Source organism: Rhodnius prolixus, unplaced genomic scaffold (assembly GCF_049639745.1).
Source record: "Rhodnius prolixus isolate KJV_2025 unplaced genomic scaffold, Rpr scaffold_4, whole genome shotgun sequence".
Classification (NCBI taxonomy): Eukaryota; Metazoa; Arthropoda; class Insecta; order Hemiptera; family Reduviidae; genus Rhodnius; species Rhodnius prolixus.
In genome coordinates this window covers 43,084,742-43,098,287 of record NW_027411614.1, presented here as the reverse complement: position 1 = coordinate 43,098,287, position 13,546 = coordinate 43,084,742, and the positions used below count along the sequence as shown (strand labels likewise).

The 13,546-nt window shown below is 30.8% G+C and overlaps 1 long non-coding RNA gene and 1 pseudogene across 1 annotated transcript; one reads left to right on the top strand and one right to left on the bottom strand.

The window, feature by feature from the left end:
• Positions 1–4,894, bottom strand: part of LOC141455717 (cystathionine gamma-lyase-like) — a 28,145-nt pseudogene extending 23,251 nt beyond the window's left edge.
• A 1,895-nt stretch (positions 4,895–6,789) lies between these two features.
• LOC141455842 (uncharacterized) lies at positions 6,790–13,015 on the top strand. Its single transcript, XR_012459484.1, has 5 exons — positions 6,790–6,949; positions 7,040–7,197; positions 7,718–7,833; positions 8,201–8,310; positions 11,022–13,015. It is a non-coding gene; the product is annotated as an uncharacterized lncRNA (long non-coding RNA).
• Positions 13,016–13,546: the final 531 nt, after the last annotated feature.

The window sequence follows — 13,546 nt, the reverse complement described above, 5'->3', positions numbered from 1 at the left end:
CATATCAGAAGAAACCATATCAAAGGAATTTCAATGGATGAGTAAATTATCTAGTTTGTAAGTTAGGTTAAGCTTAGTTGTAAGCTGGGCAAGAGAGTCCCTGCCATATCAGAAGAAACCATATCTTAGGAATTTCAATTGATGACTAAGTTATCTATTTTATAAGTTAGGTTAAGCTTAGTTGTAAGTTGGGCAAGTGTGACCCTGCCGTATCAGAAGAAACCATATCAAAGGAATTTCAATGGATGACTAAATTATCTAGTTTGTAAGTTAGGTTAAGCTTAGTTGTAAGTTGGGCAAATGATCCCCTGCCATAGAGGAAGAAAACATATCTTAGGAATTTCAATGGATGCCGGATGTGGTTTATAAGTTAGGTTAAGCTTAGTTGTAAGTTGGGCAAGTGTGCCCCTGCCATATAAGAAGAAACCATATCAAAGGAATTTCAATGGATGATTAAATTATCTAGTTTGTAAGTTAGGTTAAGCTTAGTTGTAAGTTGGGCAAATGATCTCCTGCCATAGAGGAAGAAAACATATCTTAGGAATTTCAATGGATGCCGGATGTGATTAGTTTATAAGTTAGGTTAAGCTTAGTTGTAAGTTGAGCAAGAGAGTCCCTGCCATATCAGAAGAAACCATATCTTAGAAATTTCAATGGATGGCTAAATTATCTAGTTTGTAAGTTAGGTTAAGCTTAGTAGTAAGTTGGACAAGTGTGCCCCTGCCATATAAGAAGAAATCATATCTTCGGATATTCAAAGGATGGCTAAATATCTAGTTTATAAATTAGGTTAAACTTGTGTATTGTATTTAAAAAAAAGAAAAAAAAAAGATATGTTTTACTATTATTCTCCCTAATCTTTTTGATATGAAGCACCACTATGACGTTAAATTTTATGACGGAGGGCAAAGCAACTATGATATGGAAGCCAAAAATGGGTATTACGAATTAAATAAAATATCTAGTTTGTAAGTTAGGTTAAGCTTAGTTGTAAGTTGGGAAGTATGCCCCTGCCATATAAGAAGAAACCATATCAAAGGAATTTCAATGGATGGCTAAATTATCTAGTTTGTAAGTTAGGTTAAGCTTAGTAGTAAGTTGGACAAGTTTGCCCCTGCCATATAAGAAGAAACCATATCTTTGGAATTTCAAAGGATAGCTAAAGTATCTAGTTTATAAGATAGGTTAAGCTTAGTTGTAAGTTGGGAAGTATGCCCCTGCCATATAAGAAGAAACCATATAAAAAGGAATTTCAATTGATGACTAAGTTATCTATTTTATAAGTTAGGTTAAGCTTAGTTGTAAGTTGGGCAAGTGTGACCCTGCCGTATCGGAAGAAACCATATCAAAGGAATTTCAATGGATGACTAAATTATCTAGTTTGTAAGTTAGGTTAAGCTTAGTTGTAAGTTGGGCAAATGATCCCCTGCCATAGAGGAAAAAACATATCTTAGGAATTTCAATGGATGCCGGATGTGATTAGTTTATAAGTTAGGTTAAGCTTAGTTATAAGTTGAGCAGTATGACCCTGCCATATCAGAAGAAACCATATCAAAGGAATTTCAATGGATGAGTAAATTATCTAGTTTGTAAGTTAGGTTAAGCTTAGTTGTAAGCTGGGCAAGAGAGTCCCTGCCATATCAGAAGAAACCATATCTTAGGAATTTCAATGGATGGCTAAATTATCTATTTTGTAAGTTAGGTTAAGCTTAGTAGTAAGTTGGACAAGTGTGCCCCTGCCATATAAGAAGAAACCATATCTTCGGATTTTCAAAGGATGGCTGAATATCTAGTTTATAAGTTAGGTTAAACTTGTATATTGTATTTAAAAAAAAGAAAAAAAAGATATGTTTTACTATTATTCTCCCTAATCTTCTTGATATGAAGCACCAGTATGACGTTAAATTTTATGACCAAGGGCAAAGCAGCTATGATATGGGAGCCAAAAATGGGTAATACGAATTAAATAAAATATCTAGTTTGTAAGTTAGGTTAAGCATAGTTGTAAGTTGGGCAGTATGCCCCTGCCGTATCAGAAAAAACATATCTTAGGAATTTCAATGGATGCCTGATGTGATTAGTTTATAAGTTACGTTAAGCTTAGTAGTAAGTTGGACAAGTGTGCCCCTGCCATATAAGAAGAAACCATATCTTCGGAATTTCAAAGGATGGCTAAATATCTAGTTAATAAGTTAGGTTAAGCTTAGTTGTAAGTTGGGAAGTATGCCCCTGCCATATAAGAAGAAACCATATCTTCGGAATTTCAAAGGATGCCTGATGTGATTAGTTTATAAGTTACGTTAAGCTTAGTTGTAAGTTGGGCAAGTGAGCCCCTGCCATATAAGAAGAAACCATATCTTAGGAATTTCAATGGATGGCTAAATTATCTAGTTTGTAAGTTAGGTTAAGCTTAGTAGTAAGTTGGACAAGTGTGCCCCTGCCATATAAGAATAAACCATATCTTTGGAATTTCAAAGGATAGCTAAAGTATCTAGTTTATAAGTTAGGTTAAGCTTAGTTGTAAGTTGGGAAGTATGCCCCTGCCATATAAGAAGAAACCATATCAAAGGAATTTCAATTGATGACTAAGTTATCTATTTTATAAGTTAGGTTAAGCTTAGTTGTAAGTTGGGCAAGTGTGACCCTGCCGTATCAGAAGAAACCATATCAAAGGAATTTCAATGGATGACTAAATTATCTAGTTTGTAAGTTAGGTTAAGCTTAGTTGAAAGTTGGGCAAATGATCCCCTGCCATAGAGGAAGAAAACATATCTTAGGAATTTCAATGGATGCCTGATGTAATTAGTTTAGAAGTTAGCTTAGTTTTTAACTTAGTGGAGTGTCCGTCTTTCAGGTGAGAAGAAACCCATATCATTGGATTCTAGTAGTGGATCTCAAAGTTGTTGATAAGTAGTATTTTAAGGAAATTGTTTGGAACAAAGTTTATTTAGTTACAAACTGATTTTAATAGTAATTTCAGTGCACGTCATTTAATAAATACAGACACTTGAACTAATTTAAGTGAACACTTCTATTTTGTTTTGCAGACTGTTGAAGTACTCTTGAAGTATTGGTATATGTTTAAATTTCACTTGTATTTTTTTTCTACACTTAGCGTTATTGGTGCATTTAAGTGGCTTTTTCTCTTTTAGAACAGATAGAGTATATTTCCTGGCAATATATTTTTATTATATAATTTTCGTTTTAATCTTAAAAAGGAGGTTGTATTTAGGTAAAAGAGTGACATTGATTGGAAGAAGAAAACGGTTGAACAGGTTAAAAGCGTTCGCTGGTTACTAGATACTTGTCGGGATGGTTTCATTTTAAATTCGTCTAAGGGTAGATGATCTTTTCTAGTTATTATTGATAGGATTCTAAATGCAGTCTTATTGTTTCTACATTAATAGCTTTGTAGTCACGTCGGAAATCTTTAGGAGTTCTATTATTAATAATTTTAACTCTTACTTTTACAAATTTTCTAGTATAATCTTTCGCATCAAGGTTAATTATAATTCCACTTATTTTACATTTTCATTTTCAATTAATATGGTGTAACTAATAGCATGATAGTAATGCATGAAAATATTAATTCATTTAACTAATTGCATGTTCACTCCTCACCTAAATGAATACTTGGAATTATAATTATTTAAAACATTTTAGTGGCCACTAACAATGTTTTTACTCGGTTTTTTAAGACTAAATGTGAATCAAATATTAATTATAGTGTTAGATTTATCTTGGATACACATCCTGCACAACACTTCGTGACAAAAAACACTGGCACCGATTTTATACATTACACGTTTCATTGTTTTAAAATCTTTTGTTTCTTGGTTGATTTGTTTAATTTCAGGCTGGGGTTAATCGTTTTCTTGTTCTTTCTTGGATTTCATTTTCTTTGTTGGTTTTGCAGACTTTGTTTTCTTCAAGTCTGTATCTTTTTGTAAGCCCAATTACCCACCAGTCCAAAAACCTTTTTTTTCCGAACGCCTTTCTAATAATCCCCCTATTTCCCTAATTGCCCCATCCTATACATAACCTAGAAATCTAGGTTTAACTCAATCCAGTCATTGGCCTATGCAGACAGATTTCCCTGCATATCCCTCAATCACTAAACGATATTCCTACCCTATTCCCTTTTCCACCAATTTTATCCCAATCCATTTTTCAAACTCTTTTGTATGGAGTTCTTCTTAATCCTATGCCTGTTTTAAAGACCAACTAGAATGCGGATGTGCGTAGAAAGGCGTTCTTTGGGGAGTGAAAACTGATCTCTACCTCCTCGAGGTGCTCCCTGGGCAACTACTCCCGGGAGTAGGCTAACAGAGACAGTACACTTTTCAAAGCTCAAAAATAGCTTTCATTAAAATGTTTTCCAAATTTAATTTAACTTTATAAATACAAAGATTTTTATTAACGATAAAATTTCCTGTAAGGGGGAAGTGGACTAGCCACTTCTTTGGGGACCTTAACGTCCCTGCGGGTACCCTAGCCTAACAACTCCAACAATAGGCTCATTTTAATGCAATTTTTTTTTTAAAAAAAATGCAGTTAAACTAGACTTACAATTCTTAATGTTTTCTAAAAAAATCAATGAAAATCTATTACTTACTTTCCTAAAGTCGTAAATAGAAAATGTAGATTGCTAGCTGATTAAACTGGGAAACAGAGCACTCATATTTCAAAACGTTTTCCAAATGAAACAGCCTGCAGTCTTGTACAACTCTTGACTGCATTTCTGTTAAAATTCAATGTATTTATAGCAAAAAACCGAAACACTATTTAAAGAACCAAAGTATTCCATTTTGTTCTTTATTACCAAAAATCACAATACACCTAACAGTACGAATGGAGGGAAACTTCTAGAATCATGTGTCCCCCACTTTTCAGAAAGACAGTGTAGCAATTATATATTTCATATTTAACAATATGAAATATGTTATAATCAATTGAAAGTATTTTTAAATTTTAAATATAAAATCATTTTTATAAAACCTTCTGAGAAGTAGTTATAATAATGTTTAAAATAATTTCTTATTTCTTTATAATGTTTCTGTGAACGAATCATGATAATATATTTACTTTGGTCCACTTGAGTTTGATTTAGTGACTTTTATCTAAATCACTAAATCATAAACAGAAAAAAATTCAAGAGAACTATTTTACGATTTTCTTTTACTATAATAATTATCGAGGTTCTTCTATTTCACTTCGATACTGCTAATCTTAAAACGTCTCATTTTTTAAAGACTACATCTAAATTTTAAATTTGTACATTGCATTAATAAGAAAAGATAATCCTTAACCTCATAGTTATTCCGATAATCAGTAGATAATTTTTGGGGAGCGAAATCTGATCTCTACCTCCTCGAGGTGCTCCCCGGGTAACTACTCCCCCCGTGAGTAGGCTAACAGAGGCAGTACACTTTTCAAGCTCAAAAATAGCTTTCATTAAAATGTTTTCCAAATTTATTTTAACTTTATAAATACAAAGATTTTCATTAACGATAAGAGAAAAGACTACAAACTAAAAATTGTGACAGTTTTAATAGGGTTGTAGAATATATACAAGTGGGTTTAATTTTTTTCAACTTTTTTCTGTATTGTAACTTGTTCTCACTAAGCTTGCTAGTTTTGGATATGAAAATGGAAAACTGAATAATTTTCATTACTTTTACTGGTATTTCTTTGTTTTCTGTTTCTTTAATTGTATTGTTTAGCCAATCATAAATTATACAAATTAGATCGTCTATTCTTGGATTTGCAGATTCTGAAAATAGGGAATAATGCATAATTTTTATTACTTTTGCAATAGTTTCCTTGTGGTTGGTTTCTAACATTGTACATTAATGCCAAACGCATATTATACTCATTAGTTCAGCCAATTTTGGATGTAGAGTTTCATAAAGAAAGAAAAAAGGCATAATCTTCATTACTTTTACATGAATCTCGTTATTTTGATTGAATATTGGACATATTTAAAATATAAATAAATGAAAAATGTTGTATTGAATAATGTAAAAGATTGGTTGTAGAAAAGATTGGGAAGTCTTCTTTTGGCAAGGGTAAGACAAAATTAATAGTAAAATTTAAATTTCGGTATCGAGCTGAGTGAAGTTTTTAGTACATAAGTAGTAAGCGATATTGTCATCCGATAAAAGTTTGACAGCAATGCATTTAAGTACGAAGTCACCTTTGAGCCAATCTATTATCACCTACAATGTATTTCATATTAGTATAAAGTAATTGCAAAAGATTGAAGTCTTACTGTTGATTGACGAATACAATGGATTAGAATGGCTGAGGAACAACGTTAGATTTGTTGACATTTTACTCCACATCTTCAACTTCTTATAAAAATAGTTTTTATAGATTTAATTATTGAAATTTCAGATGCATTACTTGTAAATATTGAAATATCAATACATCTTAAGGAGATTTATTAAAAAATTTCGTCGCTTGTTGTGCCAAAATTATCGTCCCATAATTATTAAAATACTTTCATACGATTGATTGGTTCTATTGTACTTGTGAAGAGAGCGAAATTTATAAATATATTACTTTGGTATTTGCTCTATTTAAATCAAAGACTAAATCAGAAATTGAAGTCCTTATTTTTAAATTAAAGAAATAGGGCAACCTTACGTTAAAATTAGGAATGGAAAGAAAATTGACGTATTAAGATCATGCCAGTGCTTTCTAGCGGCAAATACTTAAACTAAAAAGAGGTATTCACATAGGAATTAGTTTTAGTGATCACCGCTAGGTAGCATGAAGATATACTTTAACACTTAAAATAAACATTCAATAACCTCCAGACCAAACAAATGTCCGGTACAGCAGTGGGGTAAATAGGAAATTCGGTTTTGTCCAAATATTCTCTTAATCATGTAGCAACAGTAATAATTTGCATTATTTATTAAATGTTCTTCATCCACGATGATAAGTTAGTATTTTAAAAAGAAGTTTTCCTCTAACAAAACTTCCTGTTTAAAATTCACTGTATACCTCATAATTTGATGTTTTTTTTACTTAGGATTGATAGTTTTAAGTTGATGCTGCTGTAACTAAGTGAGTGAGAACTTTACATAGCTTAGAAAACTGATTGTATTATCTATTTTCATTAAGCGATAACTTCCTAGGAAATTAAAAAACTTGTTTTTGCTTCATTGCTGCGTTAATGACTTCTAGCAGGTAAGCAATATTTTTTGAGTATGCTTAACTTTTATTTTGAATTACGAGTTGATGTGATTAGAAGTGTTTATGAAATTGACATGTTTCCAAGACAGTTGATAGTTGATGCATTTCTCAAGTGTAAGCGTGTAATTTTAAAAAAGTTGATTTTACACTTCATTATTTTGTTTCATAAAAATGTTTCAACGGTCATAAGTAGGTAGATTTAGTTCGCAACATGGTAATACTTTATTACTGTAAGAGTAAATTGCTAATTACGATCATTTATTTGGGAATTATGAACTTCCACGTAAATATTCACATTTCTCTCATTTAAAGGGGAGAGTAATCTCCATGAAATTTAAATTAATAATGTTAAGGTAAATAACGTCCTATAATTATGGACCTTGGATTTTGCAAGGTTCGCACCGCACCAGTAGATTTAACTTATTGAAGATTGTTTTTTATCAAAATGTTTGTAAATTACAATGAAAACAATGGTATAAATAATAGTTTATATAATGTTTTTTTTGGTTCTCAGCGTTCTTTTGACATTCTAATGGTAATTCTGAACTAGTTCAATCCAAAAAAATGGCTGGGTTAATAACATTGATGACATTTTTTGCTGTGTAACACATTTTACCTCCTAAAGCAATAGTAAGTACATGTTTTCTGCTTTCAGCATGTTGTTTCTCAGTTAAGATATGTCGTATTATCTAAAGATAAATAATAAAGTATACAGTAATAGATTAGATACCTAGAAAGTGCAATGATTTGCCTAAATTTAAACTATCAAGAAGATACATGAACTTGGAACGTAGATTTAAGTTTAAAAAAAAAAGTGCTTCTGCTTAACTTTTAATGATTCTCTATCATCTTAAGGCTTTTTTGTGATCAAATTGGTTTACTGAAGTGAATTATTAAGTCTTAAACATAAGTGTTGTACAGATTGTACATTCAGAATATTAATTATTTAATTTGGTCTTTTTACTTCTTCAAAACTGAACTTTTTCCATCAATTAAGTGAAGTATCTCAAATAGGCAGCTGGGCGTGTTGTCTTCCGCTATTACAACCCATTTCATTATTTTGAAGGATCCTTCTATACTTTCAGCAAGTACGACCGTATTTACGAGGTAATTCGCATCCATTCTATTTTGATAATAAACTAAACTAGATTCTCTAATTGTGGAACTGTTCTTCAAGTATTCTTATCTATTATTTACCACGTTCAGAGTAATACTACTTAAACTAATACTTTTTTCATATAAATTTTTATCTTTGTAGCTGAAAAAAAGTTTTAATTTTTTTGAAAGGTTTTAATTTGATTTAAATTCTGTTATATTATAAAAAAAATACAACAAAAAACTAGAATATTATAGCATGTTTGTTGTATTGTTCAGTCTGAGTAATCTTTTTGATAAATAAGTATGTTTTTTGAAAATATATTTCATTTTCTTTGAAAGAAAGGGTTAGGAACATTAAAAAATGATTTAAACTATTCATCTCAAATAAAAAAAAAATTATAAAGTTCAAAAAACTTCGATAGCGTACGGACAACAGGATGAAAGAAATAATTTCCAAAAATAAAAATAAACTGTTAAAGATGTTTTATTAACATGTTTGTATAGATTTATTGTTAAAAAGCGTTTAATTTAAAAAAAGAATAAAAAAGAAAAAGTTTAAAAAACTATTGGAGATAGTCTCTTACTATAATTTCTCACTGTAATGTTGCTGTTTATGCATTTGATTGTTAATATTAAAGGCAATCGTAGATTGCATATGTTAGGTCGATCTGTTTTGAAAATCAAGAAGTAAAAACCATTGGAAACAGTAGAATTCGTGTTCTACTTTCACCCGAACGCTCCTGTTTAGTATTTGAATTTTGTATTGAGCCCAATGCAAATATGTACATGTAGGTACGATCTTTTGTTAAAAGTAAGAGGTAAAAAGCTATAGAAAAAGTCAATTTCCGACTAATTTTACTTATTTGATAATTAGTACTATGATCAATGCTAGATTGTAATTGTAAAGTCTATCATTTTTGAAAAACAATAAAGTAAAAAGCAATTGGAAAAATTGAACTTTTATCCCAATTTCACTGAGATGTATGTATGGTATATATATTTTGTATTTGATAGTTAATATTAAGGATGTAAGAATGTAGATGTAGGTACTCTTTTTTAAGTATTAAGAAATAACCATTGGAAAAAGTGGAAATGGTCTCCTAATTTCAGTGGAATGCTGATGTTTCTGCATTTTATAGTTACTATAAAGTCTAATAATACATTATATATATTGGGACGATCTCTTTTCTTAATCAAGAAGTAAAAACTATTGGAAAAAATGGTCTCGCAATTTCACTGAAATTCAGTGATTTCGTATATGATAGTTAATAATAAAGTCAATGCTGAATTATAAATGTAGGATCGATCTATTTTGAAAAATAAAAAGTAAAATCCATCAGAAAAAGCTTAATTTATTTCTTTATTTCACATGAATCCAGCTGTTTCCATGTTTGATAAGCCATTGCAAGATTGTGCAAATTAGCTTGTTCTATTTTGAAAAACAAGAAGTAAAAGCCATTGGAAAAAGTGGAAATCGTCTTCTAATTTCACTCGAACACTCCTATTTCGTATTAGATATTTATTTAGGCTGATGTTACCATGTACACGTAGGTACGATCTTTTTAAAAGTAAAAAATAAAAACGATTGGAAAAAAGTTGAAATTCTTGCCTAATTTCGCCTGAATACTGCTGTTTCTGTATTTGATTGTTAATAATAAGGTCAATGCTAGATATGTTGAGTCGCTCTATTTTGAAAAGTAAAATCCATTAGAAAACGTTGAATTTATTTCTTTATTTCACATGAATCCAGCTGTTTATGCATTTGTTAGTTAATATTAAGGGTAATGCTAGATAGTACAAGTTGGACGTTCTATTTTGAAATACAATTAAAAACCATTGGAAAAAGTAGAAATCGTCTTCTAATTTCACTCGAAAACTCCTGTTTTTCTTATTTGATAGTTAACATTAAAGCTGATGTATGAATGTAAATGTAAAAGATTGTTTTGCTTTGAAAAACAAGAGATAAAAATCATTGGAAAAAGTGGAAATAGTCTCTTAATTTCATTGTAATGCTGCTGTTTCTGCATTTGATAGTTAATATTAAAGTCAATCCTTGATTGTATTGGATATAGAAGAAACTGTCTCTGAAGAAGACTGCTGATCCACGTTTCCAATGGTTTTTCTTTCTTGTTTCCCAAAATTGATTGATCTAGCTTACATAATCTACCCTTGGTCTTAAAATTAACTTTCAAATGCGGAAACATAAGTATTCTAGTGAAATTATGAGTAATGAGTAATGTACCTTTTCTAATGAGTTTTACTTCAGGTTTTTACAATAGATCGACCTAGGTTACACAATCTAGCCCTGGTCTTAATAATTACTATCAAATACAGAAACCGGTGAAAAATACAGTTCCAGTGTAATTAGGAGAAAAATTAATCATATTACTCATTTCACATTTTTTGACATATTCATCCATATTTTACTTAACAATAATTATTTCGAAGTGAAAATGCAACAATGTCCGTGTTTTAAACTTAAATTCTCGCGCCTCCCTAATTATTTTTTATCCTGTATCTAGCAAAATCCTTTTTTCCCGATTTTATTTTATTGTTTTGAAGATGCTCTCCAATTCTATAATACTTAGCATGTAAAATATAGAATTACTTCATTATTATGTTTAAGAAAAAGTTTTATATTTAAAGAAAATTTCAATACGTATGTTGTGACGAGAATTCGTGAACGCTCCTACTCATGTTTAATGTAATATTTGTTAAAGTTCATGCGGCGCTAACATCAATCGGCTTGTTGTAAACTTGCAGCTTTTACCAGAGATGAATTTTTAAGGGTCCTTCTGTACTTCCAGCAGCACGACCATTATTAGTATGAAGTTATTCACATCCAGGAAAGTCTTATCTTATGATTTATTATTTTAGGAGTGATACAACAAGAACCAAAACTTTTTTTTATACAAATTATTCTTTTTTTTTGTATCTGAAAGAAGTTTTATTTTTTGTTGATTGTAGGTAGCAGTAATTTAATTGCAAAATTCAACATCAAACATGCATGTGAATTCTGCATAATTTTCCAATCACATAGAACTATTTTTAGTCAAGCTTATAATTTTTAAATTAATTTTCAAAAAAATAATTTCATAATACTAGTAGATTATGTTATTCTATTTTTTCAATTAAATTAATTTTCTTCCTGAGGAATGTGAGTGTTTTTAGAAATATATTTCATTATCATTGAATGAAAGATTTAGGTTTAAAAAAATAAATAAATTATTTAGTTTAATCTTTATAAAGTCTTTATTTAATCTTTTTTTATACACAAATTGTTACAGATGTGTTTCTATAGCTTCTTATGCTAGGTGAAATTCATTACATTTTAATTACAATAATGTTAATTTTCAGGATTAAATACTGGGGATTCCAGAGCACTGCCTGCAAAACTGTCCATCAATGGAAGCCCAAATGAAAAAGACGTAAAACATCAATCCAGTGTGAATATTCCCACTAATTTGGATAGGAATCTATTAAAAATGATATGAACCGTCGAAGCGACAACATCTCCTTCACTCATGATTCTTTGGGAAAGAAGTGATGAATGTTAGACTAGACTAGATAACATATGTTTGGAGCGACAGAGCGACCTACCCCCCTGCATTACTCAAGTCGTACTAACGAGAATTTGTGCTGTTGCCAGAGGAAGGATTTGTGCTATTTATAGAGGAAGGTTACAGCAATGTTACCTGGTGGCAAATTCTGACTAACTAAACTTATATAGAAGTGTCTCATACTCATATTTAACCATGTTGACGACTCACTAGGCTTATATAGAACAATTTTACCCTCACATTTAACCATGTTGACGACTCACTAGGCCTGTATAGAACAATTTTACATTCATATTTAACCAAGTTGACGACTCACTAAACATATATAGATTTATCTTACACTCACATTTAACCACGTTAGAAACTCACTAGACTTATATAGGTTCAACTTACACTCATATCTAACCCTGTTTGCTTGCGTCTTACTAGACTATCTTATACTCGCTATTAGCTTATTTTTTTACCGCTTCACATGTAACCTATTTATTAATTTGTTTACTTTTGTCAATCTATTATACAAATAAAAAACAAATGAAAAGTATTCTACGTTCCAAGCACACCTGTTCCTTTAGAATTTAAAAATACATAAAAACAAAAAGTGAAACCTTTGCTAAGTTTACATATTTATTTTTCAAGGTTTTTGCTTTAATGATGAAATATTTTTAATTTTTTAAAATATTTATTGACAAAATTAACAAATAGGATACAAGTTACATGGTAAAAAATAAAATTAACATAATTGTAATGTGGTCGTCTATAAGTCCTGTTAGTCACTAACTTGGTTAAAAGTGGGTGTAAAGTGGTTTTATATAAGTTTTCTGAGTCACCAACTTGGTGAAGTGTGTGTAAGGTGGTCCTATATAAGTCTTGTGAGTCTCCAACATGGTTAGAAGTGTGTTTAAGGAAGTTCTTTGTAAGTCTTGAGAGCCATCAACATGGTTAAATGTGAGTTTAAGGAGGTCCAGTGTAAGTCTTGAGAGTCATATATATCTTGTGAGTCGCCAGCATGGTTAAATATGGGTGAAAGGAAGTCCTATATTAGTCTAAAGAGTCACGAACGTGGTTAAATATGAGGTTGTAAAGATTTTATAAAATTTATTGTAAAAAAATGTATCAATAATTTAAAAAATAAATAAACGATTTATTTATAACAATATTGTAATTATTTTCCCTTTTAATCTCTCAATAATACGAAAAATAAAAAAAAAAATGAAAAAATTGCGTAGAAATTAAAAGAAAATATAAAAAAGGGTTAAAAATGGCTGCCAAAGTCTAGAGAGTGTGTAAGAAGATAGCATGGTTACAACAATGGCTGCTAAAGTCTAGAGAGTGTGTAAGAAGATAGCAAGGTTACAACAATGGCTGCCAAAGTCTAGAGAGTGTGCAAGGAAGGCTACGAGAGGTAAAACAGATTGCACGAGCGATCTAGTGACAGCTGGTGGAACTAATAGTAGGGGGGGGGCCGTTGTCATGGTGATATGACGCCATCTAGAGGGTATATAAGAAAGTTCGCCGCGCGGGCCGGGCAGGGTGGGGCGAATATTTGTCTTCTGACCGTCGAGGTGAACACATCTCCCTAACCATTAACCCATAGACATATCAAGATTGTTTATGTGGTGTTTTGACTGGATTAGATATTTTTGGAGCGACGAGCGACATAACCCCCCCCGCACGAGTACGACTCT